This window comes from Palaemon carinicauda, chromosome 14 (genome assembly GCF_036898095.1).
Source record: "Palaemon carinicauda isolate YSFRI2023 chromosome 14, ASM3689809v2, whole genome shotgun sequence".
Taxonomy (NCBI): domain Eukaryota; kingdom Metazoa; phylum Arthropoda; class Malacostraca; order Decapoda; family Palaemonidae; genus Palaemon; species Palaemon carinicauda.
Genome location: NC_090738.1, coordinates 68895035 through 68902534, shown reverse-complemented (window position 1 = coordinate 68902534; position 7500 = coordinate 68895035).

The following is a 7500-nucleotide window of genomic DNA, read 5'->3' as shown; positions in this document are numbered from 1 at the left end:
ATATAAAATATGCCCTCTGCTAATATATAACAAACAATTATCTACAGAGGAAAAACATAAAGATCAAAGATATTTCATTAGACTCTTGTTCTTTATATGAGAGAGAGAGAGAGAGAGAGAGAGAGAGAGAGAGAGAGAGAGAGAGAAAATATATTTTGAAGGGATTATTCATTTAATTGAATTGGACACGGACAAATATATATGAACAATTAAATATAACTAAAACAGCAATGTATTTTTGGCGCCTCTTTATCTTCCCTAGAGGAAACATTATTTGTTCCTACCGCCAGCAAACGAACATTCATTATATTTTTCCCTTTTGAAGGGTAGAGGATAAAACAGATTCTAAATAAGAGGAGAGGAGAGACTATTGTCACAAACCTTATTTCTAATTCTCCTTCATCTCTTTTCATCCCAATGTGGTAATTGTCTTTCCTGGATGAGATCGGTCGTTCCTGTCTTTCTGTTACTTACTTACTTTACTTTGATGGCTGCTTTTCCGGTCCCAAACAGCAGGGGAATCCCACTCTCTACAGGACCTCCACTGTCGCTTTACCTTATTCGTTCAGAGTACTTAACGTTTCATGTCTCATATTATTCATTTACTGTTAAATCGTCACTGTCAAAAGACTCATGAAATCAGAAAGTCTTCAGTTGCCTCTTTAAAGACTTAATGTCTTCAATCATTCGAATGTTTCGTGGGAGCTTATTATATATTCTCGGAGCCGCATATTGAAAGGCTCTAGAGCCTAAAGTAGACATATATCTAGGTTTCAACAGTTTGAAGCCATCTGTAACTATTCTCGTGTCGACACGATTTCTTGGCTGCGCAATATTTCGCAATTCTCTTGAGTATTTTGGACTCCCAGTTCTGATAACTTGGTGGGTTAATGTACATAATTTAAACTCAATCCTCGCTTTAATCGGCAGCCAGTGTAAATCAATGAATATAGGGGTGGTCCTTTTTCTAGGTGGGACGCCTTTTATCAGACTTGCTCCTCTGTTTATTATGTTTTATAATTTCTTAAGTTGCACTTTTGGTAAATTGTAATTGAGTTGCAATAGTCAATCCTGGTAATAACACAGTTTATCACAAGTTTCTTTACAGAATTATCGCCTAGGTACTTTTTTATAAACGCAATATTTCTTAGATGATAACCAGTAGTTTTTATTACATTATTTATTTGGGCATTTAGAGATAGGTTGCAGTCAAGAAATACACATAGATCTCGAACTTTACTAGATAACGGCACAGAGTCATTATTTATATTTATTTGACTATCACTTAAGTTTCCCCCGCTGTTTCTCTTACCCACCACCATGAATTCAGTTTTGTTCTCATTTAATTTTAGTTGTTTAAATGTCATCCATTCTCTAACACTATCAAGGATTCGGTTTAGAGTTTCAGTATTGTCATCTATATAATTTATGGAGAAGTAAAACTTTGTGTCATCTGCAAATAGTTTATACTCCACGCTATGCCTGTGTAGTATTTTCATTAGACCAATAGTATAGATGCAGAATAACATTGGGTCAAGTACACTCCTCTGGGGTACACTTCTGTTTAAGGGTTAATATGATGAATAAGTTTCCAATTTGTACACAGTAATTTCTACCAACTAAGTAGTCTTTTAAGTATTCGAAGGCTTGATCTTCAACGCCAATGGACCGTAGATCATTTAGTAGCAGTTCTTGTACCACTGTATCAAAAGCATCACTAAGATCGAGCAGAATTAAGATACCACATTTTTTTTCATCCATCATTTCTAGCATATCATTTACAACAGAGCAGATGGCTGTCTCCGTTGAGTATAGTTTTCTGTAAGCAGATTGGTTGTCAGGCAAAGCTTCTATTACGTCTAAGTGACTGACTAGTTGTTCAAGAATTACATATGCAAGTCTTTTTGAGATAAAAGATAGATTTGAAATAGGTCTATATGAGCTTAATTCCTGGTAGTCCTGTGCATTTTTCAGAAGTGGTGTGACTATAGCCATTTTCTCAGATTTAGGAAACTTACATTCATCAATAATTGCATTTGCTATTCTCTTTATTATTTCGGCTAGAGTAGAAAAGTCTCTTTCTCCAGTTACTTCAGATATTGGCATAGGATCGATCGCGCAGTTTGGTTTCTTTGCTCTCTTGATTATTCTGGTGATGTCATCTTGTGTTATGTTGTTAAATCGTATTATTTTTTTTTCTTAATGCCTGGTGTATCATTAATTTGATGTTAAGTATTTACGAATGACCTGGTTATATTTTAAATTTTGTTTCTAAAGAATACTAGAAAATTATTTGCTAGTTCCTGGTCCCTGTATCCATCAGGTAGCTTCTTTTCTTTTACATTTCCCATTATACTATTCAGCAGACGATATAACTTATTTATGTCTGTTGCTGCTTCGAGGATCTTTCTCTTATAGTATTCACTTTTTTCTTCTTAGTAGGTAGTTATATTGACACGCAGCAGTGTTGTATTCTACCCAAGTACTTTCAGTTTTTAACCTATTACACTTTCTTTCTTTACGTCTTTTTTCCCTTCTTTTTTTCCAAAGTCTCTCCATCAAACCAAGGAGATTGGTCTATTACGAATATAGTATTTTCCCTCGATGGTCACATGGTATCATAATCACTTTTACTCACTCTATTATAAGTGGTCATAAGACAGTTGGCACACTTAGTTTGGTCAACATGATCACAGGGAATGTTGATAGCATCATTTATTTTCTTTGTAACATCTTGAATAAATACAGTAAAACAAAAATTAGATATATGTCTAAAGTTTATTTTCTTTACCAATGCATGTTTTTGTAGAGGCAGACTAAACGTAATGAGTTTGTGTATTGGGGAGATAGTACATTTCTGTTCAACTTTTATATCTGATACAATATTATTCATATTATCACTTAGAACTAAGTCTAGCGTATGCCCAGTTAAAGTAGTAGTACAGTCGACATTATTCACTAGTCGATATGATTCTAGTAACTCACTAAATGCCAAAGCGTCGGGATTTGATGCGTCATCCATCAAAAATTGAAATCTCCACAGATAACTAATTCATTTTACCCTATGGTAATCATCTCAATGAGAGAACCGAATTCTTCAAAAAAGATACTAGTGTTTGTTCTAGGAAGTTTGTAGATTATTATAACGGATATTCTTCTATTTGTTTGGAGTAAATTTTATTTCTATATATTCAAACCTTGTTACACTAATTGTTTTCAACGTTTTGAGGTTTGAGTAGCTTTTATGAATAAAGAATCCGACACCCCCACCAGACCTACCTTCTCTCAGTATGTGAAAGAAGGCATGTGTGGGGGGTATCATTTCAGTGGTCTTTGCCTTGTCCAAGTCATTTAGCCATGTTTCAGATAATGCTAGTATATCTAAATATATCTCGTTTATCAATTCTCGAATTTGAGGTCTTTTTACCTACAGATTGTATATTTACATAGCCACAGTTTATGACATCCCTAGTAACCATAATTAGTATTTTCTGCTAGTCTTTTCAGTTCCAAGTTAAAAGCATTGCAGTCTCCAGAGTTTACTGTGTGGTCACTTGGTCTGTTTAACTTTGTGCAGTTTATACACTTTGACACTTGCGAATTACACTCCCTGGTGGAGTGTCTCCCTGAACATTTCCCGCAGACTCTATGTTCAACCTTAGACTTGCAATCTGTTTCAAAATGTCCATACCTCTGACAGTGGTATCAGGTGATCACGTGGTACCTATCACGTATGTTATAGATACCCCATCGTAACGAAACTGTGTCCCCATTATCATGAATAGCCTTCTGAGCTTCAGGGTCACATTTCAGCACAGGGTGGGTGGTCCCCCCCCCCCCCGCCCAGGCATTTTTCTTCAGGACTACACTTATGTTATCTTCTATATTTTGGTTTTGGTCTGGGCAGCGATTTCTTTGAATCAAAGCATTTACTACATCATCTTCCTCACTGTATACATTGCATATCATTATTTTGGCTTTTAGTTTTCCGGTTTTTCTTGTTTCAGTGCCAACCACCAATGTCTGAATTTTGTTTGCCACCTCTTCTCTGATCATATTGTTTGCAAAGTTTACAACATTTCCTTTCGTAGTTGACCTCGTGTTAAGTATAGGAATGTGTTTAAGTGCTTGGTCAATCTCGCTTTTTCTTTGAGTAATTTTAGTTGTTGTATTTGTTGATTTAATTATCAACAGATTTTTTTTTTCTTTTAACTTTGTCAGCATTTGTCGGTTTCTCCGGTTTTGGGTTTATCAATGTTTGACATGTTGTTTTAATTGATTCTATATTAATGGCAATAATGTCAACTTTCTCAGTGAGGTTATTGGTCTGGGTGGAATTTGCTGCGTCTGCGCTAAGGATAGCTAGTTTATTTTCCAAGTCATCTATTTTCGCTTCTTGTTCGTTCAAGACCAGATTTCTCATGTTTACAACTTCCTTTAATTTTGATATTACTAAATTGTTTTGTCTGGTTTCACGTACGCAGTGTGGGCATAACCAGTCTAGGTTAATCCGTTCATTCTCACTGATGGCTGTCACTATATAAACACATTTCTTATGGTAGAGTCTTTTGCATTCACTTACTATCCTTTTTTTTCCGATCTCCATCTGTTTCATTACATTTGAAGCAGATGTAATTAGGAGCAAACATGGTGGACTGTTTCTTAGCACGTAGGTTTCTCCATAAGACTAACTAATATCTTTTCAATGTTATACTAACGAGAAACACAAAGCTAAAACATGACTCAGGGCCTCAATAGCAGAGCTCGACACACCACGTCCACATAATGGTTAAAGTATATTCTAGACGTTACTTTGGAATTGAAGCTTTAGTATGAAGTTGGATTGACCACCATGGTAAGAAATGATAAAAAGTTTTAATTAATTTATGTCAATTTTGTGGTCATACATCTTCCTGTTTCCCAGGTTCTACATCATGTGGCCATGTTATATAAAATATACTTTTAAGATGTTATCTGACATTGGGAAAAAGAGAATTTTTTTTTGAAAACCAGGAATTGACCTTACCTGTTAAAGTATATGGGCTAGTCTCTCTCTCTCTCTCTCTCTCTCTCTCTCTCTCTCTCTCTCTCTCTCTCTCTCTCTCTCTCTCTCTCTCTCTTAGTTAGTAAAAATACTCACATCTACCCTGGACCGGTATGATGGGTCGTACGCGACCCCTAAAGCATGTTCAAAACCTGTATTTTTCCCCATAAATCATCAGCTGTCTCGAACATGGAAGTGATCGACCTGCAAGGGGTGACTAGTCTACATGCCATTGTCTGCTTTAGGACTGATTTTCGTCTAACTTCCCTCCTTCCCCGTTTTTTTACCCCCCCCCCCCCCCCCAGGGGTCGACCTCGACCTTTAAATACCTTTATAGGGGTAAGTGATCAAACAGCAAAGTTATTACATAATTATAAATTGTCGAACAGTGTTGATACTTGTTTGTTTCTTTATAGTTGGAAAGTGTGGGTGGATGGTGTGTGTACCACTTGCATGACATTGGTTTTGGCTTAGATGCCATATATTGCCATAAGGTCCATTTTCCCTCAAATGCTAATTTCTGAATTTTTTTTATTTTTTGCAAATTTCTGATTTTTTTTTCTATTTATTTTGAATTTATCTTCAATAATGGCCAGCAGGCAGTATTCCCTCGGCATGGATGTCATCAACACACTTCTAATGGAGTTAAAAAGAAATGTGGATGATAATATGGAGCTTGCAACCTCATGTGTTTGATATATATTTCTCTGATAATTTCTCCTTCGTATTTGTCAATATTTTTCTTATGAGTATTAGGTACTTGAAATTGATTTATATAGTGTTTTATTATTATTATTATTATTATTATTATTATTATTATTATTATTATTATTATTATTATTATTATTATTTTTATTATTATTATTATTATTATTATTATTATTATTATTATTATTAATATTATTATTATTAATATCATCATTATTATTATAGATCATAGTTTATGTATATATAATAATTTGATATTATTTTACTTTTTATTGGTCAGCAGTTTCTTATTTTGATTTCCTTTTACTTTGATTGGCTACCGATTTGCTATTTGATATCCTTTTACTTTTATTAGTTACTAATTCTATTTTCTCTTGCTGTAAGTATAGTATCAGTTTTGTGTTGATCACATCAAGCTTCCTGAAAGGACTCACTGTCATAGCTGCCCACCTAAGACTGACCACATTACAAACACCACTTGTTTGAAGAGCAGGAAGCCTGTTTGTCCATAGCTTCAAACTGTCTTGTATCTGAACTGTACCTGATAGTTATAGCTAGGCTAAATCATGAAACTTTCTTTTTTTTAGTACTTGTTTGTATAAATACGGAAATTTTAATCTTTACAAAATATTTTATCTAAAATATTTTTCAAAGAATTTAAATTTTATATGAGAAAAATAATTGCCAAATATCCAGAAAGCCATCAAATCAGTTTCATTCCAACCCACTAATAATTAGATAAATAAATAACACCTTGAAATTTACATACCAATTCTTCATTTCAAGTGGTAGATTGGGCTGTAAGAGTTGTTGAGGTCTGCGGCCATTTTGTTGACATACCCGAAAGGTAAGTTGGCATATCTCTATATATTCTTGTTCTGTATAGAAATCGTGATATTTTGGTATATTTTAATGCATAAATATCATATTTAGAGATACAATGATTTTCATAAGAAATTTACATTGTGAAACTAGGCCGTCAAAAAATTACCTTTAGATTTCGCCCCAGATATAACAGTAAATTACATCTTAGTGCTCATTTTATTATGTATTTCTGTTCTAGGATAATATGAGTCTATTCCATGAAGAAATTAGCCTCTTCCTATTTCATTTAGGTATTAGAAAAAATTAGTGAAACTTGGACTAGTTTTTTGGCCAAAAAAAATTACCTTTTTTTTTATTTCAGATCTTGACTTCTATGGGTCCAACTCATTTCCAGCAATTACTCGCTGTTGCTTTGCCATCTAAGAAGGTGTCCCTAAAGGGATTTATGTGTATATGTATATTTCTATTTTTTGTGAATATTTACGTCAAGTCTTTTTTTTGTATACTTAAATTTTTAATATATTTCCAATCAATAGTTATTTTGTAGATGGGTATCATTTATATTTCCAGTATTTTTTAGCATTCTTTTAAGTATGTTTAGCAAGTCAAAAAATACAGATTGATGCATAACTGAATTTTTCCTGAATTTATTTTGGAGTCGGGGTCGCGCGCGACCGAGTATACCTTTGAAGGGATGTCCGAGTAGCGTAACAGTACTTTTGATAATTTACGTTCCAAATGGATTTTAGGATAAAAGGGAACTAGGACGCTCAGTTTAAATCATATGGATGTTTTAAATCTTTAAATTAAGGTGCCATAATTGGTTTTGATATTGTTGATTACGGATATTGGACCCGCACAAGAAAAAGAATAGTAATGACATAGCGGTTTTTAGTAGAAAAATGTAATTGACACGATGTAAA